The 23,969-nt window shown below is 42.4% G+C and overlaps 1 protein-coding gene and 1 long non-coding RNA gene across 4 annotated transcripts in view; both read right to left on the bottom strand.

Moving 5' to 3' along the window:
- PIK3CB (phosphatidylinositol-4,5-bisphosphate 3-kinase catalytic subunit beta) overlaps nucleotides 1–16,062 on the bottom strand; it is a 100,704-nt gene extending 84,642 nt beyond the window's left edge. The window contains exons 1-2 of one of the 2 annotated variants that reach the window (XM_082221733.1): nucleotides 15,936–16,062; nucleotides 11,652–11,801 (exon numbers count right to left, since the gene is read on the bottom strand). The gene's annotated coding sequence lies outside the window, so the exon portion shown is untranslated. Of the gene's footprint in view, nucleotides 1–11,651; nucleotides 11,802–14,108; nucleotides 14,131–15,935 lie in introns of those variants that run through there. The other variant, XM_082221734.1, reaches the window with a different exon arrangement.
- A 1,152-nt stretch (nucleotides 16,063–17,214) lies between these two features.
- Nucleotides 17,215–23,681, bottom strand: LOC309532054. 2 transcript variants are annotated; one of them, XR_014219559.1, is made up of 3 exons: nucleotides 23,095–23,681; nucleotides 21,647–21,769; nucleotides 17,215–17,324 (listed from the first exon to the last, which is right to left on the bottom strand). It is a non-coding gene; the product is annotated as an uncharacterized lncRNA (long non-coding RNA). The 2 variants fall into 2 exon arrangements; XR_014219560.1 differs by lacking the exon at nucleotides 17,215–17,324 and adding an exon at nucleotides 20,613–20,743.
- Nucleotides 23,682–23,969: the final 288 nt, after the last annotated feature.

The raw sequence follows: 23,969 nt of genomic DNA, 5'->3' as shown, positions 1-23,969 counted from the left end.
CCTAAGAACATATTGATTTAAAACCAATAATCAAATAAGCAGAGATGAAAAGCTTCATCTCTTTGTTCAACTGGGATGCCTGTTCAGGTAACACAAGTAAGACCAATGATGCAAACATGCTGTAAGGAAGGCCTGTGTGCTTTTGACTATAAAGGGCTGCTTAGAAGTGCACAAAAATCCTGCAATCCATTTATTTCATTTTTAAATGAATAATACTTCTCTTCAGTTCTATAAATTCAATACCGCTTATAGTCACCGTGCCACACATAACAATAAATGTGTGGGGGAAATGAAGCAGTTTTACAAGCTTGCCCATGATGGCACTGTCCTAAAGCTGCTCTCTGTACATGCCCAGTGCCATTTTGCCACCATGCTTTCCAACACCACCAAAAATAATTTAAAAATTCAAATGAACTTGCTCAAGCCTCTTATAGTGTGGCTACATGAGCTCCATCAATATTAGCACCTGTCTTAATTCAGAGGGAGGTGATTGCAAAGAGAAGATAAGGCATATTAGATTACTCTAATATACAACCACCAGCTGTGGAGTGTAGGTTTTTTAAAACCTTGCACAGCATTAGTTTGCTTACCTGCATGAACCATTCTTCTTAGATATATTATCTTAACTGCCCTGGTAACTGGTTGAAGAGCAAGGGCTAGATTTGTAAAATAAAATAATCCCTAGCACAGAGTACAGAAATAAGATACAAGCTTATTTCTTGCACATGGTCACTTATTTCTCTCCTTCTGCTACTGCCTTGATATACTGCTGCTCTGAAGTATTAATGAACTAAGGTTAAGTAGGAAGGGAAGCAGAATCAATAATAATTGCATCCCATTGATTTAATAATTATTTAATATCACTAGGGAGCATTTAGTTCTGTTCTGTAGTTTCCTCATTAGATTAAGTGTTGTTACTGGGATGCCTTGCTGGATCTCATCCCCTGTCTTAGAAGTACAGTGGTACCTCAGGTTAGGTACTTGATTCGTTCCAGAGGTCCATTCTTAACCTGAAACTGTTCTTAACCTGAAGCACCACTTTAGCTAATGGGGCCTCCTGCTGCCGCTACACGATTTCTGTTCACATCCTGAAGCAAAGTTCTCAACCTGAGGTAATATTTCTGGGTTAGCAGAGTCTGTAACCTGAAGTGTATGTAACCTGAAGCATATGTAACCCGAGGTACCGCTGTATTAAATACCTTGCTTGTACATGTGATCAGCACTGGGTCCCCTGTTGTCAGAACTCCCAAGGTTTCCAATAATGTTCTGGTCTAGTCCAGCCACTCTTACTAGGTGTATAGGCAATGTCCAATATATTGATGTTCAGCTACAAAAAAGGCTACTTTTTGCATTGAACTAAGTAGCACCACAACAGCAGCTGTAGCAGCTTAAACAAGGAGAGAAGCTATTATTGCCTTTAAAAAGTGCCAGTCAATAATGTTATTGCTTTTCTCCCACTTTCCTGCATCTATTTTTAAAGCTGCTGTGCCGCTCTCCCTTCCAGTTACTGATTGATCTCATTAAAATATGGAGCACTCTTACCTACTCTCTTTGGCAATGTATCAGAGAGAACTTGGATGTCTCGATTTCTCCATCTCCCTCCTTTCAACTTTTACATTAGCTCTGCTAACAAAACAAACTGCCTAACAGGTGACTCATTCCAATTCTTTCAAATGTTGGAGAAGCGATATTCAGGAAGCTGAACCAATCCCTCACTTCCTAACCCATCACTTTCATGTTTCCTCCCCATGATTTATTGTATAGGCTGGATATGAATTCCCCTTGTTGCTTTTACAACACAGTGCATTCATCCCAGCACTTGTGATGATTCTGACCATTCGTGTACACAAGCACACCCTTCAATATTGTCATGAATGCCTAGCTATTTTAAGTATACATGTTTGCTATTGTTATACTAGCTGCTTTGAAAAAATACATCGCTTTTATTTTCCATGTAAGACTACGCACAGGTTTCCACTGGAATTTGTTGCCTCCCATTACTAGTATTTTCTGTGGGAGTGTTCAATTAGATGCCAAGTTCCTGCTGTGTTTTTAAATAGAGTATTTTGCTGTTCTGACATGCAGAGAGCATTATGCAATGACACACCCTCCCACTCATCACATCTGCTCAGAGTCATAGTATCTGTATATGTAGGAGGCACAACAGTCTGTGTTTACTGCTATTTATTTCTGGTAGCCTTCAAAAAGGCAGCATGATTAAATTTCCATCTTGCCTGGGCAACAACCGACCTGTGTGCTAAATTGTACATTGGGCATCCCGAATATGTAAGGAAGTCAATCCCAATTGTTGGGAGGGGATGTGCAGTCAAAGGTACATATTTCCATATGTGGTAGTGTTGTGACATCATCAAACCCTTCTGAATGCTGTCTTCAAAGAAATAAGCTTGATATACAACAAAATGATTGAAATGTCCCCTGCACTAGCATTACTTGGGTTTAGGATCCCATCTGCTCATGATTATCCTAAAGATGACCTTTTAGCCTTTCTATTGACTGCTGCGCATATGGAGATAGCCAGGTGTTGGAAAACCGGTGAGGGGCTGAACTTTTATTCTTGGCATAAGTAATTTTATCATGACAAGTTACTTGTCTACTGTTGTAACAATTGTTTTCTCAAAATTTGTCTTCTGTACCATGAAAATAAATAAAAACAGTATTTTTTATTTTTTTTAAAAATTCAGTAAATTAACACTTCCAAGGCTAGGAGTAAACACTGGCCTCGGCCCAATATATCTAAAGGAGCGTCTCCACCCGCATTGTTCAGCCTAGATGCTGAGGTCCAGCTCCGAGGGCCTTCCCTCATTGCGAGAAGTGAAGTTACAGAGAACCAGGCAGAGGGCCTTCTCGGTAGTGGCACCCACCCTGTGGAACTCCCTCCCATCAGATGTCAAGGAAATAAACAACTATATGACTTTTAGAAGACATCTGAAGGCAGCCCTGTTTAGGGAAGTTTTTGATGTTTGATGTTTTAAATATTCTGTTGGGAGCCACCTAGAGTGGCTGGGGAAATTAACTATTTTTTTTTTTAATTATTATTATTATTATTATTATTATTATTATTATTATTATTATTATTTCAGCATTTCATAAAACACCTTGATTTGGCTTGGACCAATTTAAGGGCTGTTAGACTGGGTTCAGAAGTCTGGGTGTGCTTGGTTCCACCACCCCCATTCACTATCAAGAAATTTAATAAAATGCCGTAGTCGTTGCAACGTCCTGCATTAGATGCTGTATGTTTTTAATGGACAAACCACGGTTTAGGAACCCCTGCTCTGAAGCATTTGCAACTGCTTCTCCAATTTTGTAAACCTAAGTAATTAACGACAGTGCTAAGCAGCACTAGATGCCGAATGACCCTCTGAGTAACCTACAAGACAGAAGGTTAACGAATCCTATTGTAAGACAAAACATGGTACATTTGCTACCAGCAGATGAGGAAATAGCCACCAAGCCAGAAAGCAGAAGAGGCCTATTGAGGTTCTGCTTGAGGGCTTTCAGGGGCAAGAATGCTGGACTGCATAAACCTAGGGTCTGATCCTGCAGGCAGTCTCTTCCTATGATCACCAAGAACCTAGGGTCACCCATCTAAGAGATCTGGGAATCTCCAGAACCATTTCAAAAGCACAAGTGATTTCATTGTTATCACTGCCATATATGGTCTCTGCCAGAGCTGCAGTGTTTCCTCAGATTTGTTCCAATTTAGAGTTCGTTGTTATGTATGTGTGTTACCTGCGGTAACATCAGCCAAGAAGCAGGGCAAGCCTATTCAAAGCTGCAGCATTCCACTCTATAACCAATGCAAGCAAAGCTGCTAGACCGAAGCACTGACGTAACTGCACCAAAGCAGAACAGGAATTGCCCTAAAGTATTCCATGGAGATCTAACTCTTATTGCACTTTGCAACAGGAGTGTTATTGTTTAACTCCATATTTAAATATTACATTTTAAACCCACACTAACTTTGCCCTTCTTCTGTGACTTTAAAAATGGGTTGCTTTCAGCCACAGCCATTCTCGCTTTCCTTTAAATCAGTACCAATCTGAAGCTAAGGAGAGGTGTTCCAACTGGTCTTCAGTTAAAGAAAAATCACTGAGCTCTTTCCACTTCCCCCTTACATCTCTTTGCCTGAATTCTGCTGGTAGCTGTCAACATAGTTAATGTTCTGAAGCTGAGGTTTAAAAGGGCTGAGCTTATTCAGCAGTAATTTTGCTACCCACATCCCCTTTGTTTTGCAAGCCTCAAGTGTGAGGAAAGGGGGACCTTTCATGTGTAGGCAACAAGATATAATAGGAGAGACATCCTTGAAGATAACCTGGAACAAATAGGAGAAATTGCTTGCATTGGACCACAACATTGTCTATTTAGAGAGCCAATGAGGTGGTCTCCTGGATAACAGGATTTGCATACCCACACAGCCAAGAAGCTCACTGGGTGACCTTGGGCCAGTCACTGTCTCTCAGCCTGGCCTACCTCACAGGGTTGTTGTGAGGCGATAGCCATATACACCATCTTGAGCTCCCCGGCAGGCAGGCGGGGGGAGATGGTAGATAGGTGTAATAAATAAAGACATATGAATTCATGGATATGGGTGAGAACATAGCAACCCTTGTGCCTCCTCCTGAACCAAACTCCACACCAAGCTTAACAATGCCCCACATCTGTACTAGATCTCTTCCCCTCTGCCACCTGTGATTAACCCAGGGTAGAAATGAGGTGAGATGGAGAATGAAAAACATTAGGGGGCTGGGGAGGAAGGTAAGGTGCCAGATATCTTAAAAAGATAACTTTGAACGCATGTCATCTACAAGTATCAATAGTGGGGCAGCATATAAAAGTTTTCTACCATAATCACCACCACCACATTGTTGTATGTGTTGTTCTTTAAAACTTATGCTGGGATGCAAATATGCCTAGAACTGAAAACTTTGTTGTTGTTTAGTCATTTAGTCATGTCCAACTCTTTGTGACCCCATGGACCAGAGCACGCCAGGCACTCCTGTCTTCCACTGCCTCCTGCAGTTTGGTCAAACTCATGCTGGTAGCTTCAAGAACACTGGCCAACTATCTCGTCCTCTGTTGCCCCCTTCTCCTTGTGCCCTCCATCTTTCCCAACATCAGGGTCTTTTCCAGGGAGTCTTCTCTTCTCATGAGGTGGCCAAAGTATTGGAGCCTCAGCTGCACGATCTGTCCTTCCAGTGAGCACTCAGGGCTGATTTCCTTAAGAATGGATAGGTTTGATCTTCTTGCAGTCCATGGGACTCTCAAGAGTCTCCTCCAGCACCATAATTCAAAAGCATCAATTCTTTGGCGATCAGCCTTCTTTATGGTCCAGCTCTCACTTCCATACATCACTACTGGGAAAACCATAGCTTTAACTATACAGATCTTTGTTGGCAAGGTGATGTCTCTGCTTTTTAAGATGCTGTCTAGGTTTGTCATTGCTTTTCTCCCAAGAAGCAGGCGTCTTTTAATTTTGTGGCTGCTGTCACCATCTGCAGTGATCATGGAGCCCAAGAAAGTAAAATCTCTTATTGCCTCCATTTCTCCCCCTTCTATTTGCCAGAAGGTGATGGGACCAGTGGCCGTGATCTTCGCTTTTTTGATGTTGAGCTTCAGACCATATTTTGCGCTCCCCTCTTTCACCCTCATTAAAAGGTTCTTTAATTCCTCCTCACTTTCTGCCATCAAGGTTATGTCATCTGCATATCTGAGGTTTTTGATATTTCTTCCGGCAATCTTAATTCCGGCTAGGGATTCATCCAGCCCAGCCTTTCGCATGATGAATTCTGCATATAAGTTAAATAAGCAGGGAGACAATATACAGCCTTGTCGTACTCCTTTCCCAATTTTGAACCAGTCAGTTGTTCCATATCCAGTTCTAACTGTAGCTTCTTGTCCCACATAGAGATTTCTCAGGAGACAAATGAGGTGACCAGGCACTCCCATTTCTTTAAGAACTTGCCATAGTTTGCTGTGGTCAACACAGTCAAAGGCTTTTACATAGTCAATGAAGCAGAAGTAGATGTCTTTCTGGAACTCTCTAGCTTTCTCCATAATCCAGCGCATGTTTGCAATTTGGTCTCTGGTTCCTCTGCCTCTTCTAAATCCAGCTTGCACTTCTGGGAGTTCTCGGTCCACATACTGCTTGAGCCTGCCTTGTAGAATTTTAAGCATAACCTTCCTAGCATGTGAAATGAGTGCAATTGTGTGGTAGTTGGAGCATTCTTTGGCACTGCCCTTCTTTGGGATTGGGATGTAGACTGATCTTCTCCAATCCTCTGGCCACTGCTGAGTTTTCCAAACTTGCTGGCATATTGAGTGTAGCACTGAGTGTAGAACTGAAAACTACAATACTTTAAATGTTGGTTCTGTTCAAGGAGGAAACACAGTGATGGGCTGATGTCACCAAGTTGCTCTCTAATTCAGCATAATAGGCATGTGGTAAAAGTCTGCATGTTATTATTTACTAAAACCACAGAGGTCACCAAAGGGATAAGCATCCCCATCAAATACTGGGGGAGGGAGGAGAGGAGAGATGGAGCCAAAGAAGGTACATTTATGAGCATACAAGTGGGGGAAATGTGGGTTTCAAAAATCAGTTATCACTGCTGATAGTTGCACAGCATGCAGCCAGGCATTTCCATTTTCAGCATTGCTGCCTTGTACATTAAGATGATGGCAGCTCTTTTTAAACATGTTCCAGGCTATGAAGGATGTGGGAAAGGATTGGATGGAACCTAAATAAACAGTGAAAACAGGATAGCTGGAAGATCAAAATAGAAGGCACATCAATTCAGGTTGCACAATCAAAATTGATTTGGAGTTCTTGTACAGCAATGCCCCTACCCAAAGTATCAGACTTTTTGATATAAGGAAAGCGACAGGAAAATGCAATGGAAAGTGAAGGGTAACAGTATCTTGATGCAACCTAGTATAATCTCCCTGCAAACAAACCAGAATGAATGCTCAATAAACACCTAATTGCCCTTCAAACAAATCAAGGTGAATATCCATTCCATCTTGTTGCCTGGAAGGACCCTTTGGTATTCAGTATTGCTTGAAACATCAGTGTGCACCATGCCAAATATTTACCAGACCCATACACTAAAGATAGTAAGCCATAAACTCAAAATAGCAGGTCAGCCAAGAAGACATGGCCCAGAAATGTGGCTTTTTAATACATAAAATGCATCAATGAAATATTCACCGGTTGACAAATGGAATGCCACAATCAAAGGTAGAATGAATAAGGCAGTCATTGGAAAGGTCATTGAAGTGGGTGGTTGTGACTGAGATGATGCCTTGGTCTTCCCTGTACCTGTTACACTGCCAATATTATGATAGGTATTTCCAGTTTTATTCTTTCCATCTAAATGCAGCAAAAAAAAAAAAAAAATAGTTCAGGCGGTTGGTAAGAGGGAATCTGCTGAAGCAGGAGACGGTGTGCCCTGTGCATATTTTCCAGCTCTATGTAGGTGTGGACAGTACTTGTACCAGGAAGCTAGTCTTACCAGGAAAGATAGGGATCTGCCACTTTCTCTCCTCCCACACAGAAAATGATGCAGAGGGGCAGAACATGTACTAGTAGACATAACAAAGAGGAGGTAGCGTTTTAAGAGCTGTGTCATGTCTGACTGTTTCTTTCCTCCTGTCAAAACTCCTACACGTGTGTGTGTGTGTGGACAAACACAAATACAACACCCACATCCCGAGAATAAGACACTGACATTTATCAACTGCTTTTAATACCCTTCTATTTTAATCTAGGACTCCTCACCAAAATCCTTTTATAAGTACTCTGATTCCTTGCAAGGATCTTTACTTCACAATGCGATATCCTGCAAGCCCCCCAAATAATCTGGATAAATTTTCTAATATTGGTTGTATAACCCGTTGGGTCCCCAGATATTGTTGGACTAGGTAAAGGTAAAGGGACCCCTAACCATTAGGTCCAGTCGTGGCCGATTCTGGGGTTGCGGCGCTCATCTCGCTTTATTGGCCGAGGGAGCCGGCATACAGCTTCCGAGTCATGTGGCCAGCATGACTAAGCCGCTTCTGGCAAACCAGAGCAGCACACGGAAACGCTGTTTACCTTCCCGCCGGAGCGGTACCTATTTATCTACTTGCACTTTGAGGTGCTTTCGAACTGCTAGGTTGGCAGGAGCAGGGACCGAGCAACGGGAGCTCACCCTGTTGCGGGGATTCGAACCGCCAACCTTCTGATTGGCAAGTCCTAGGCTCTGTGGTTTAACCCACAGCGCCACCCGCATCCCTCCATTGTTGGACTACATCTGGCATAATCCATGACTGTCAGCGAAGATGGCTGCAGAGGATGGGAATTGTAGTTCAACAACATCTTGGGACCCAAGGCTGAGGAACACTGATCTAGAAAGCCGCTGAGTTTCCCCATTTTATCTCTGTGGAATTGAATGGGGAGTTTGGTAGGGTATGGATTATCCAAGCAGTATTTATTTACTGCTTTTTAATTTTTGACTTTCATCCAAAGGCTCCTGAGGTGGGTTACAGTTTCCATATTAAAACAGTGAAACCATTCATAAAACGAAAAATCAATAGACTAGTAACAGCAACAGACAAATCAACTTCAGCTGATCCACCATGCATCGTAAGTGATATGCCTATAAGGTAAAAAGGTAAAGGTAAAGGACCCTGGGCAGTTAAGTCCTGTCAAAGGTAACTATGGAGTGTGGCGCTCATCTCGTTTTTAGGCTGAGGGAGCCACTGTTTGTCCACAGACAGCTTTCTGGATCATGTGGCCAGCACGACTAAACAGCTTCTGGCACAACGGAACACCATGACAGAAGCCAGAGTGCACAGAAACACCATTTACCTTCCCGCCACAGCGGTACCTATTTATCTACTTGTATTGGTGGGCTTTCGAACTACTAGGTTGGCAGGAGCTGGGACAGAGCAATGGGAGCTCACTCTGTCATGGGGATTTGAACTGCTGACCTTCTGACTGGCAAGCCTAAGAGGCTCAGTGGTTTAGACCACAGCACCACCCACATCCCAGTTACGCCTATATGGTCTTAAGCACCTCTCTAGGGCCAAAGTTTCAACACTACATTACATTTCCAACAGATACACAGACCAACCCTGAAAGATGGAAACAAACAGTGGGAACTGGACAAGATTTCCCGGTAGACAGAAACCATCGAAGGGAAAATCCAGTCTCTCCACAGGGAGGATGTGTAAAATGTGACAGGTATGTGATGATTCATATGAGTGAGGAAGACGGGAACATTGTACCAGGTACACCAGGACTTTTAAAGAGATAGCATTTTGGGCTTTCTCTACAGGTGGGTCGTGAGGTCTTGTGAACAGAGAACAATAGTAACATGATTCAAGGAGAGGCAGAGAGAGAGAGAGAGAGAGAGAGAGAGAGAGCGAGAGAGAGAGAGAGCTGCAGACTGGGAGGCACCTTTCTGATTTCACCTCTCTCTCTCTCTCTCTCTCTCTCTCTCTCGGAACCTGAATGCAGTTACTGTGCTATGCTGTCCATCTTCACCTATACTCCATTGGTATATTTATAAACTCAAATATTACAGAATCAATCAATAAAAAATACAGAAATGCTATTATGTCCATAGCAATTTTTGCTCCACAAGGAAGCCAAACCAGTTAGCACTGGCCTTGGAGGCTGTTACTGCATGAAGAGGCGGGGAGTGCATTAACAGTATGAAGGGCACCTTAGAATACATTTGCATGCAGACCAGAATGGCTTACATAAAAAAATATACATGAACTTTTAGATATTTTATTTATAATAAGATTAATCTATTGCTAGATTGCAAAAAGAAGCAAACCTCCAAGTGGTTTACAACAATATACAGTAACACGTTACAAACATTTAAAGTTTTATGGGGTATATATCCTGCTGAACCCAATATGTGAGATTAAAGGGATTTTCCAGATGCTGTAACTGACTTAATGGGGAACTGTGCATCTGTTACTAAAACCACACCATTTCATCCATCAAGCATTTTCATGGCAGGGAAAATCACAGATTTCTCAACCATCAAACTACTGAGCCAAGTTGCTAGTAAACTGCAGCAAGTCGTTCCTCTAGTACTGAATGCATTGAGCTATAACATCACTGCAAGTCCGTGCCATGATCATTTTTAAACTGCTTTTCTCCCTCCCACTTTGGAGAGGGTGCATTCACATTTTCAGTACCCAAAATGCACACTTCCTACAATTAAAAACAAAGCAAAAACACAAGGCTGCTACTGTTGCCACAATGCCCCTTATAGCAAGAGTGCTCCATGTACTTTTAATTATATGAAGATACAACAGTTTTTTGTGACTGGTGTCCCCAGCACTCTTTCAAAATTCAAAATGTGCTCACTGGCCAAAAAGGTTGGCCACCCCTGAGATACATTATCCCGGAAGGTCTTGTACGGCAAGACTAGCAACAAGAAAAACATTGAATTAAGTGACTCAGCCACAGGGTTGTGTATCAATGGCCTAGTTTGCAATTCACACTAAGGCTGCATTCAGGCAGTACTTTATTCCATTTCCCTGACATTTCCTTACTGATTCATTTCCACATTTTGTCTGACCTTTCACACAATGTGAAACCCACTTCTGGAAACCCGATGGAAGTTTTGCACTCCCTTTCATGTTAATTGTTTCCAGAAAAAAATGCATTTGCAACCCTGTTGACACAGAAAATCACAGTTTTGCTTGTAATTTCACATGATGAAATTTGGAGCAGTATCCTGGCATACAGTTCTTTCCCACCATTTAACATTTACCATGACATGGCACTATTTCAGTCAAAAGCCACAGGTACTGCAGTGTAAAAGGAATGTTAGAAATTGGGACAGAAGCCAGTGAACCTAACAGGATAAAACCAATGCCTGAATGCAGCCTTAGTCAAGCCTTGGCTTAGAGTGAATGCCTAAGAACAAACCTTGGTTACAATTTACAGTTAGTCTGGAGAGATCTCATTCACAAACCTGGGTTCAGGCAACAGGCTATCAATGCCCAATCTTTGAACTTCACCCCTCCTAAAACAAAAGTAACACAGCTGTTTGATACCTAATGGTTACCCAAAGTGTAACCTTCTCTCTAATGTTTAACAGATATTTTGTTAGGATTCTGGTTAACAATTTGATCAGGTATAACCTTCTGTATAGAAATGTCACAGTGTACCCCTTGCATTTTTTAGCTTTCACTGTTTACTACAAGAGTTCCCCCCCCTCAAAGTGTGTGCATCCACACCTACCAACTATTTATGTGTCTGTTGTGTGTGCCACAGTCCATGAAAAATAAAATTGGTTAGCCTTTAAAGTGCCACAAAACTATTATTAGTTCTTCTTCACTGAGTTTGCCTTGTTCTTTTCTCTGTATTATTCTTCCTGTTGCACATAAAAAAATCATAGTATTAATATCTTTGCCCACCTTATTTCTCTTATAGAAATATGTAATCTTTCTCTAAATTTCACCTGTGCAGGTTTGTAATTTCCAGTAGAAGAAGCTGAAAGGGACAAGGGCACAGAGTACAACACACATGACACAATACTTCATAAAGAGAGGGGCAGTTGTTAATAAATGGCATTGGTCTGTTAATAAAGAAAAAAACAATAAAGAATTTAAGTTCCTACCTTTGTCCGGGTTCTGATTCTGTAGGTTTCTTCTTCTGGGTTCTCTGGTTAGGTTTCCATTAACACGAGTAAGCCACAGAGAGGCATGCCATTCTTCCTATAAAGTCATGATTGCTGTACTTTTTTCTTTTCAGCTCTTTTGCTGTATATCTGTTCGGAATACAGAAGAAGAAAATGGGGCTGGGGCTTCACCATACAGATTTGTGTGAAACAGAAACAAAAGCGCTGTTAGGAACCCTGAATCCCTGATACAAACACTCAAAACAGTCATCGATCGGAGACTGGAAGGGAATAGAAAACCCCTCCTCTTTCCCTGCCTGGAGGAGGGCAGTGGCAAAGGACAGCAAAGAAATAGTTTAGCTGCTTTGATGAGTAGAAAGGTAAGAATGCCGGATGAATAGTTTCAGCAACTGAGCTGTGCCTGAAAGATATGCAGAGATCTATGAGCGCAGTCATCCGTTTGAAGATTGCCCTAAAGGCACAGAAGCAAAATAAAGATGCAGCATTACTTTAGACCAAAACATGCTCTCTAAAAATAACTGCCCAGGACCTCTGGATGTAAACAACGGATTATGGGATGCTTACTCATGGGCAAGTGCCATTCACGCAGACAAAAAAAAAAGTTTATTTAGAGTGCAAGAGCAGAAGGCTATAGTCATCCTACAATACCACACTGACTCACTCCTTCTATTATTACCTCAGCTTGGACAGGGAAATCTTAGACAAATGAATGTATTTACTCTGTACATCTGTACTCCATCCTTCAATACATCTATTTCAATGCACGGCAGCTAACAGAGCTACAATGCAGCAAGAATTTTAAAGCAGCAATGAAAACAGAAAAAAATAACAAAATGGCAGATGTAAAAGCATCACAGACTTTAAGAGTGAGAAACCCTGAGCAGCGGGGGGAGGGGGGGAGGCAGAATCTTTTTTTTTTTTAAAAAAAATTATTACTTTTCTAACAATTTAAACACAACACTACAAAAAAAGAACAATACAATACAATACAAAAACACTACATAACACTGACACATTAAACTAACATAGCCAAACAAAAACAGTTTAAAACACATCAAACAATTTCAGCATCTTATCCTTCATTCACTTATTTCCACGACCTCCTCACTCCTCCCTTTTTGTATTCCACTTCTGTTAGTTGTTTCAGCAATTCCTTTCCATCTTCCTCTGTTTTCTATCCTATAATTATCTTAACACATTCTAACCTTATTTTTCCTTTAATATTCTATTAATCTATTTATACTTAATTCCTTATAACATTTCTACTAAAGCCATATAACTTCATTCCAACATTATTCTAACATTCATTAATTTTACAGTGTTTCTGTAAATAGTCTTTAAACTTTTTCCAGTCTTCTTCCACTGACTCTTCTCCCTGGTCTCGAATTCTGCCAGTCATTTCCGCCAGTTCCATATAGTCCATCAACTTCATCTGCCATTCTTCCCTGGTGGGTAAATCTTGTGTCTTCCAATACTTCGCGATGAGTATTCTTGCTGCTGTTGTTGCATACATAAAAAAAGTTCTATCCTTCTTTAGCACCAATTGGCTGACCATGCCCAGGAGAAAGGCCTCTGGTTTCTTAAGGAAGGTATATGTAAATACCTTTTTCATTTCATTATAAATCATCTCCCAGAATGTCTTAATCCTTGGGCACGTCCACCAAAGGTGAAAGAATGTACCTTCAGTCTCATTACATTTCCAACATTTATTGTCGGGCAGATGGTAAATTTTTTCAAGCTTGACTGGTGTCATGTACCACCTATAAATCATTTTGGGGGGAGGCAGAATCTTTGCTTAGCTTGTATCAAGGTATTCTGTTGCATTTTGTCTTCCATTTTATTTATTTAAGCCATTTATATTCCTCAAGGCAGATACAAAGCTTTAGAATGCAAAGATCAAAACCTGGAAGACACATAAATCAGTCTAAATGTGCTTTTCAAAATAAGTCCACCATATTACATAGATCAAAGGTCTCATTATCAAAAGGACTGAAAGAGGAAGACAAGCTTCAGCCAATGCCAAAAGTTAGACAATGTTGATACCAGCCAAACTTCGGTGTGTGTGTGTGTGTGTTAGAATAATGTTCCAAAGGACTGAAAGAGGAAGACAAGCTTCAGCCAATGCCAAAAGTTAGACAATGTTGATACCAGCCAAACTTCGGTGTGTGTGTGTGTGTGTGTTAGAATAATGTTCCAAAGGACTGAAAGAGGAAGACAAGCTTCAGCCAATGCCAAAAGTTAGACAATGTTGATACCAGCCAAACTTCGGTGTGTGTGTGTGTGTGTTAGAATAATGTTCCAAAGGACTGAAAGAGGAAGACAAGCTTCAGCCAATGCCAAAAGTTAGACAATGTTGATACCAGCCAAACTTCGGTGTGTGTGTGTGTGTGTGTGTTAGAATAATGTTCCAAATCTGAGGCACCATTGCCATCCCACCTTGGGTCCCCAGGCTTCATATCCTGCCTTTCTGCAGAATTAGGCTCCAAGTCTTAGGGAAGATCTTCAGCCAAAAGATAGCTGGTGCGAGCCAAACCTCTGGGTGGCGGCGGTGGATTATGTCGTAAAGCTGAGGTGCCATTGCCAAGAATGTCGCCTTGTGACCTCAGACTTCTACACAATTAGCCTTCTGGAGACACTTCCCTCAAGCTGCAGAAGTTCTAGTCACACTACACCTGTGTTTCAAAGCAGCTAGGCACTTATTTCCATACTATCCCCACTTTGTCACACCCTCCATCTGCCATTGGTTTGTTGGCTGGAGGGGTGGAGCCACAGTAGGAAATCTAAAGGTTCAGATTCAGTCACAACATGAAATTATATTATTTTTCAAGAGAGGAAAAATGAGGGCAGAGTTACTAAATGATTGAATGAGTAGACCTGGAGTTGTAATTAGTTGATTGTCCAGCTGGTGGTAGTCCTAGAGCCTATTTAGAAATTGTTGTCCTATAAAATTTCCAGCAGCATAAGAAAGTAGAGCAGGGAGCTAATTAACTATTTTTTTGTTCCCTTGTCTCCTTTGAAGCCTGATCGCAAACTATCATATATTGGGCTTATAGGTATGTTTTCCTTACCGGTAAATGCATTCTTCTCAAGCCTCAGATGAAACCAAACCAGTAAAGATGCATTCTAGTTGCTAGGAAAAAGGGAAATTTGAATTTCCAAGGATTAGGAAATGAGACAGAAGCAATGGGAAAGTGCACTGAAGGGGAGGGGGAAATAGCCACTCTTTAAGATCCCAGGGATTCCTAACCCCCTGGTGTCCAAACAACTCACTCACCCGTCACAACTCTGACTTCACTCATTCGCTCAAAACACTGAAAGGCAGGAGTAGTCAGGCTGACTCATCTCTCAGAAACCACTTAGCATGGTACTTGCACCTTTTGTTCCATAACTTCCTTTCTAGGAGAGCTGAAGTATTGCTTCTTTATAAAATGAAAGCTCAGAGTCTGAGACCTCTGTAGGCTGCGGACTGAGTGCATCAGTACCAACAGCAGCCATCGCTTGGTGGCACTGGATATGATAGCACTCTTCAAATGCCAGAAAGGCTGCCATGAAGAAGAGGGCAAAGACAACTTGTTCTTAGCCCAGAGACCAGGACTAATCCCAATAGGCTTAAGTTACAGGAGGGTAGATTTTGTCAAACATTATGGACAAACCTAGAGGGGTGGTAGGGACGTGGATGGCACTGTGGTCTAAACCACAGAGCCTAGGGCTTGCTGATCAGAAGGTCAGCTGTTCAAATCCCCATGACAGAGTGAGCTCCTGTTGCTCTGTCCCAGCTCCTGCCCACCTAGCAGTTCGAAAGCACGTTAAAGTGCAAGTAAATAAATAGGTACCACTCTGGCGGGAAGGTAAACGGTGTTTCTGTGCGCTGCTCTGGTTCACCAGAAGTGGCTTAGTCATGCTGACCACATGACCCGGAAGTTGTCTGCGGACAAATGCCGGCTCCCTAGGCCAGTAAAGCGAGATGAGCGCTGCAACCCCAGAGTCGTCCACGACTGGACTTAACTGTCAGGGGTCCCTTTACCTTTACCTAGAGGGGTGGTGGACTCCCACTTACTGGAGAGCTTCAACCCATAGGCTTGGCAGCCAAGTGTTGGGCGTGTCCCACCTGATGTGCAAGCAATATCATTTAAAAAGAACAACAACAAAGAATGCAGCATAGCACCAATGTGTTAAATCACCCAAACCTTTCCTGTTTTGGAATTTAAAATCTTAGGTCCCCTTCTTTATTCATAGGTTCAGAACCTGCTGCGTTATGCATACCTTTCAGGTTGTGCTCTTCATGTTGTGACATCATTTGCCCCAAGGCGAGTTAGTTTTATCCTGGAGTAGTTGACATCATGTCTGCATTCCACCTCTCTACATTTCTAGTTCAGTTCAGAAATGATTGCTCATCTGAATATGAGACACTCAAGGCAAACTCAAGGAGCAGAGATACTGCAGTAGATAAGAGGGCTGTGGTGGCTGGTATTGTGACATATATCTGTCATCAAGCTATTTGGCTGAGCTTAAATAATTTCCAATGGTTATTGTCAGAGTGGGGGCGGGGAATCGAGAGAAAACGTCTGTTGATGGGTAAAAATATTTTTCCAGTCATGCTGTTCTTCTGTGCAGATTGACTGCCCCACCAAGTCTGGCATAGCTTGTTCCTTGACACACCCTGTGGGTGGAACCTCTTGTCTAAGATAAACTTCCCTTTACAGCATTTTAGATGCAATGCATTCAAACACAGCATTTTATGTACATTATAAATTTAACTTTATCAATCCAGACAAGGTTTGGCTCCTATTGGCATGAAATAGGAACCTGATCAAAGGAAAGAAGTGTGCAGCCTCTTTTTGGTTATTTTTCCTCACCTTACAAGTTCCTCTATGCTATTGTTACAAACCTTATAATCCCCTAATACACTTGCCAGAGCAAGGAAAGTCTATCAATTACTCTGCTGTTCCATGATGATGTAATCACCCCTTCTCTTTAAAAAGTCATGGAACTGTGCTCCCTCATGTTTCCCCTTCACTGAACTGAACTGAATAGTACTTGTACAATTCAGGTGCCTGGGATATCTTACTATTTGATGCCAAGGGTGCCATATCAGTTATCATGACTAAAGTTACTACAAAACAGCAAGCGGTACTGTAAATAAAATAGAATATCATTTGAACGCTAGCTGCAGCAAATCCAGGCACTCTTTTTATATGTGCATTGGTTTATTTCCTGTGGTCATTTTGTATGATCCCAATGTAAAATGAGAAAACTACTTTGTAAGATGAGGAATGGATATTTCATAGACGTCTTCTAATCTTGGGACTAGCATTCGGTACTGTGGTTCAGTATTTATGGAATCAGATAATCAGATAGTCTTCCTTACAAATCTTTAAGCTATCTTCCAGTTTGTTGGCAATATATACTCAACATAAGCTTAAGAAAATGGCTAAACTAGCCTCATTGGTTCCTTAAAAGAACCATTAGCCCCACCTAGTGGCCAAAACAGAATTCCAAATAGTCTGTCAATGCATTTATTCTTGGATATATGGATAGTTTTGTGCCGCTCTCAGTCATTTCATTGAACATATGCAAGATAAGTTGTTCTAATTCTGCTATGCTGCTTCATGCAGATTTGCTATGTGGGTTTGCTTTCCCTTCCATGTTACACTGAGGGTAGAAAAAGATAATACACAACTGTTCATATGCCTGCAATTAGAACATCTTTATAATAGCCCATATCTAACAAAAGGATTTTGCAAAGTTGTTTAGAGCGTACTATATTAAACAGTGCAATATAATGCACGTTTACTTGGAAGGAAATCCTACTGTGTTCAAAGGAGCACACTCTCAGGTGAATGTGCATACACTGTTGCCAAAATGTATTAAATAGTATAATGTAAGACATACTAAATATACCCATTTTCCATGGTTTGTAGTCAGAAACAGATAATCAGGGAGTCTCTGTATATGTACATGTTCGGCATTTTGTACTTAAGTTAGTTGCTTCTCATAAGTGGTTTTAAGAACAGAAGAAGAGTTCTTTCTGTTGAGTCTGATCAGAGGTCCAGCATTCTGCATCGCACTGTGATCAACCAGACATCTATCAGAAGTCCTCAAACCTTCTTCCATTGTTGGTTTCCAGCAACTGGTATTCGGTAGTGTGCCACCTCTGAAACTGGGGGGGGGGGGTCTTTCATCACAGGGATAGCCAATGTTCTGCCTCATTGGACTACAACTCCCACCATCCCTGAGCATTAGCCCTGCTGGCAGCAGCTGATGGAATTGTATCTTAAACTGAAGGCTACCTCAGTGGCTACTTCTGCAGCATGTGAGTTTGTCTAACTGGCTAGAACTCCCTACATTAATTGTGCTTTGTGTGAATAATATTCTCATTTGAATAATTTGCTGCCATTTACAAGTTTGGATATTCCACTACTTACCCTGGCTCCACAACTTTTACAATCTGCTTAATGTTCATTAAAGAGCATTGGTCCCATAATATATCCACTCTACCCCTTGTGAAAACAACCTATTTTTTGGCCACCGTTTCCATTCCCTTAATCCTTTCCTCTATTTCTGAACTTCAGAGGCAAATGGCAGTCCTAATGCAGTCAAAATAGAACCATTAATGCAAAAGTGGGAGGTATCAACAGGCTTGGGAGAACCAAAAGTTTGAAGAAGTACGGGGGAAAAACAAGAAAAAAACTTAAGAATTTTTAACAGCTAAGTATGCTCAGAGGTTGTGGAATTCTCATTCATTCATTCATTCATGTGCTGCTTTTGTATGAAATTGTCCACAGAATGGCTCACAACATGTCAAATGGGCAATACGCACACATGCACACACACCACAAATAATCATATCAATAAGTTGACTGGGATGCGGGTGGCGCTGTGGTCTAAACCACTGAGCCTCTTGGGCTTGCCGATCAGAAGGTTGGTTGTTCAAATCCCCGCAATGGGGTGAGCACCCATTGCTCTGTCCCAGATCTTGCCAAGTAGATAAATAGGTGCAAGCAGATAAATAGGTGACGGAAAGGTAAACGGCGCTTCCGTGCGCTTCCGTCACGGTGTTCCATTGTGCCAGAAGTGGTTTGGTCATGCTGGCCACATAACCCAGAAAGCTGTCTGTGGACAAATGCCGGCTCCCTCGGCCTGAAGCGAGATGAGCACCGCAACCCCATAGTCGCCTTTGACTGGACTTACCCATCCAGGGGTCCTTTTTACCTTTACATGCTGACTAACTGTTGTGGCTGAGTAGGATGGGGGATGCAATGAAGATGTATGGGCATAAGGAGGTATACAAATTTAATAATTAAATGGATGAATAATGGTGGAAGATATGACTAAATGACTGGTTGTAGCACTGAACTGGAAAATTCCACACTGCAACATTTTGTTGCAGGTCTGACTTGCTCAGTTACTAATCTTTGCATTTTTTTGTTCCTACATTATTATCTACCCCATGACTGCTTACTAAGTTTCCTTAGGAGACGTTGTTGAGTGATTTGTTAAAAGGAAATGTGAACATCCAGGCATATAGTGTCTACATCTTCATCCTATCTGCATGCTTACTGACATTCCTGTAGAACACAAAGATAATAGCGAGGCAAATTTCACTTTGCAGAAGTCATGCTGACATTGTGACCTTCGGCAGTAGAAATATTCTCAGCTGCACACTCAGGTTTTCTCAGGGCCTTTGCTTTCGATTTGAGCCCTGGATTTTATGCCACAAAGTGCCTGGTTCTCTGCTACAAAATTTCATTTTCAGTCCCGGTTGCTTCCTGGTGCTGTTGAGCATTGCACTGAAATTTTCCTTTGAAGCTCTGCCTGAAGGGGAGTAGCAACAGAACTTCAAAGCAAAGCTGACCCCATCTTTGTGCAGTCTGGCCATGATGCTTGGCAGCCCTCGTGAAGGAAGCAGGGGAGTTAAAAAGAAATATCCATGTAATTAGCTGAGTGAGTGAGTGTGAAACTTCCAAACTCAGCGCCAGCCAGTGCCAAATAATGGGAACAAGGAATGGCAGTGGAAAATGTTGCTAGGCAAAGATTTCTGATGCTTTGGTAAAACTGAAGGTCCAAAAGGGAAGAGGAATGTTGGCACGTTTCAGAATCATACTGTAGAAATTGGCAGAAGCTTCTGCCATAGAGAGGTGTTTGCAGAGAATAACACCCCCTATTCATAAACACCTGCACTCAAAAATGCAGAGCAAGGGTAGAGATTGCCTGCCATATAAGAGGTAAGATGGATGTCCTCAGGGCTGTGGCATTATGTCACATCAGATTTTCTTGGATACTTCATGTAAAATGGAAATGTAGCATTCTTGGGACAGAGGACCCTCAGTTTCTCTCAGGACCCTGATAATAATAATAATAATAATAATAATAATAATAATAATAATAATAATATTTATAGCTCACCCATCTGGCTGGGTTTCCCCAGCCACTCTTGGCAGCTCCCAACAGATTAAAAACAGAATAAAACATCAAACATTAAAAACTTCCCTAAACAGCGCTGCCTTCTGATGTATTCAAAAAGTCAGATAGTTGTTTACTTCCTTGACATGGGAGGGCATTCTACAGGGCGGGCACCACCACGAGAAGGCCCTCTGCCTGGCTCCCTGTAACCTCACTTCTCACAGTGAGGGAGCCACCAGAAGGCCCTCGGAGCTGGACTTCAGTGTCCGAGCAGAATGATGGGGGTGGAGACGCTCCTTCAGGTATACGGAGCTAAGGCCATTAAGCGCTTTAAAGGCTCCGCACCAACACTTTGAATGGTGCCCAGCCTTGTCACCCTCCTGAGCCAGGCATGCCTGGTGTCAATTATTGCAGTGCCCCACCTAAAGAATATTGATTTCTCCCATGCTGCTCATGGGCTGAGTCCATCAATCCCTGGAGAGCTTCAGGAAAAGAGGTAGACAGTGAACTGTTTGCCTTTGACATAGAAAATCTAGTTCTCACACTGATCTATGGTTTGTCCACATCCACTGATTCTTTGGTTGCTTTTTTGGTGCTTCCTTCATTTGAAATGAGTCTTGGAGCTGCTTAGACTGCTTCTGACATTCTGATTTCAGTTGTTCTTCTTCCTAAATGGAAACAATTCCGAGCGGGGCATAAATTTAAATCAAGAGATTTCCCTTTCAAAGACCTCATAATCCATCTTGATCCCATTCGTTTAAAACAACAGTTGTATGTTTTCTTAACTTACGCATTACTTTATATAGAGGAAGAAAGATTTCCCCCTTCCCTTTTTCCTATTCCCATATACTAGGCTTGGTTCCTGATATATATTTACTTTCTGTCATTTAATTCTGTGCCCCTTAAGAGGGTGTTTAGATTGAAACCAATTTCTTCCCAATGAACTCCAGGCAGCTAAACTGGTTTAACTTCCAGTTAGCGGTGAGTAAAGATTACTAGAGGCTTTAGTTATTGTGTACATGCAGGAAGTGGTGGTGGCAGAAGTCAGAAATAACAAAGCCTGGAGGCATAATCCACCACAAAGATTAGTCATTAGGTGCTACCTCCAGGTACAGAGGGGGACTGCATCTGAACACCAATTACGGGTGACCATGAGCACAATGAGACTAAAAAGGTAAAAGGTAAAGGACCCCTGGACGGTTAAGTCCAGTCAAAGGCGACTATGAGGTTGCGGCACTCATCTCGCTTTCAGGCCAAGGGAGCTGGTGTTTGTCCACCGACAGCTTTCCAGGTCATGTGGCCAGCATAACTAAACTGCTTCTGGCGCAACGGAACACCATGACGGAAAATAGAGCACATAGAAATGCCGTTTACCTTCCCGCTGCAGTGGTACCTATTTATCTACTTGCACTGATGTGCTTTGAAACTGCTAGGTTGGCATGAGCTGGGACAGAGCAACAGGAGCTCACTCCGTCATGGGGATTCAAACTGCCGACCTTCTGATCGGCAAGCCCAAGAGCCTCAATGCTTTAGACCACAATGTCATCCACTGAGACTATTGCCTTCCTGACCTGTTTGTGGGCTATCCATAGGATGCTGTAATAGATAGGTCTTGATCCAGCAGGGCTCTTCTTAAGTTCTTAAGATCTCCTGCACTTGTCAGAAGTAATAGAATGCATTCCCTTTTTGCAAAGCTGTGCAGAAGAAAATATGGCTACAAAAGTCTCAGTGTCCAACCAACTGAACATCCATCTACAGCAGATGGGATCCTTAGCATGATTTAAAATACATTTGATATTTCAAAAGTGATCCTCAGTCTTTGCATGATTACTTAGAGGACTTCCAGTATTTTTCAGGTTCATACCATGCTGAAGAAAGACTGACGAGACAGAAGTATTGTTTCTGGGGGACAGGGGATGGGCAGGTGTGTATGTGGGGGGGGGGACTCACTGGTCTTGAATGGGGAAACTGTGCCACTAAAGGACCAGGTGCACAGCCTTGGGGTCATTTTGGACTCAGAGCTGTCCATGGAAGCCCAGGTTAATTCCACCTGGTAAAATGGCTGAAACCCTACCTGCATATGCCTTGTCTCACCAGAGTGATAGATGCCCTGGTTATCTCCTGCTTGGACTACTGCAATGTGCTGTATATGGGGCTGCCTTTGAAGGTGGTGAAGGTGGCTCGGAAATGGGTGGCGTACAAATAATAAAATTATTATTAATAATTATTTCAAGAAAGCTTACAGCATGAGTCTACACCTGTTTACCTCAGACCCAGCAAGCACAACTTCCTCCCAAGTAAATGCACCGGCCATGTCAATCTTCCAGCATGCTTACTCAGAAGTAAATCCTGCTGTGTGTTCAATGGGCCTACTCCCAGGTAAGCATGACATAGGATCATACTCCCCACCTGATGCGAGTCGCTTGGACTTCATTCTTGAGGTTTATTCCAAGTAACTTAACTCCGAGTGCAGCTCCCTTGGGGGCAAATTCTTTGGAGGGGATGGCAGAGGGATGTGGTGTCATCTTTAGCTGTTAGAAATACTGAGGGAAAACATGAAACCCCAAAGGGGCCGACATCCCATACAGTTCCCTTTGTATCAAGTGTCTGGGCCTCCAGAGGGAATAGGCTAATGCTGCGGACTGAGGGGAAGGGGGGCAAGAGAAAGGCAAACACTCATTCCTTATTTTTAACAGTTAAATTCTTGAGGGAAATAATAGATATCAAAGGTGGCAGGGGTGTCCTTTTCTATTAACTGTCTGTCTTTCCGGGAGATGGGGTGGGAGCGGGATGGACAAGGACTTGCAGTGATTTAACTTTGGGGGGTGAGGCGGGGGAAGCTCTCACACTGTTTCAATTAGGGCAGTCTATGTTGTCATATAGCTCCAAGGGATAACTGAAACTTTTTGGAGAACGCTTCTTAATTCACCGGCCCCCTCTTTTTTATTGGCCGCTGCCACATGGAGTTCATTTCACATTTCTGCTATAATGTAAGTGATATAGAAAAAATAGTTCTCACATTCTGTCAGGTCCACTGGTGCACAGGCCTGCTGGTTTCATTGCAGACAGATGATGCACTTGCTCCCCAAGGCTGCTACCTCCACCCATACCAGTCTTGGAGGAAGGGGATGGAATTGTCTGTGTGTACACACACATCGTTTTGCCTCACTTGGTCGTCTTTGCGCAAGGCCTGCTTACTCGCAACAGATGAACATGTGAACGGATGTGGGGTGATATTAAAAGGTCTGTAATGTTTCACTTTTGAGTACAAGTGATCGCTGGAGGTTGGTCCTCATCAAGTGATGGACAAGCATGGATGGACAAGCCCTTACTTGAGAGGCATTATCGGTGGTGTAGCATGGGTTGCCAGCATCTGGGGCCATGTGGAGGGAGGGTAGGAAGGAGAGAAATGGACGGAGTACGCCTGCACATTCAGCGTCACCCAGGAGATCGCAGCCACAGAGATAAGAAAAGAAGAGTCACTCCATTGTCTGGAGAGGTCACTTCCTGGTTCACATGGACAGGTCGTTTTCAACAGAGCCCAGCGATGGAAGTGCACAGCTGTTTTGAGGCAGCACAGGGTGTTGAAATTTTGTGCCCCTAACAATTTTGCATCCGTAGCAACCACTCCTGCTATGCCACTGGGAGTTGTCAAATGCTGCGTGACTGCAGCATTGTAGATCATGGCATACACAGACCTATCATATGCATGCTACTATTTTTTTAATCTTTTTTTAAAAAAGTTTTGACTGTTACCATTATTTCATCCCAAAATCCACAGGAAGGCAATATCTTTATCAGGCCAACCAAAATGTGTGTGTGTTTGTGTGTTCATGCACAAGCTTTTGAATTCTTCAGAAGGCTTCATCAGGCTAGACAGCAAACTAAACAGGG

The sequence above is a fragment of the Podarcis vaucheri genome (assembly GCF_965113315.1).
Source record: "Podarcis vaucheri genome assembly, chromosome: 5".
NCBI lineage: Eukaryota > Metazoa > Chordata > Lepidosauria > Squamata > Lacertidae > Podarcis > Podarcis vaucheri.
This window is presented reverse-complemented; position numbering and strand designations above follow the sequence as displayed.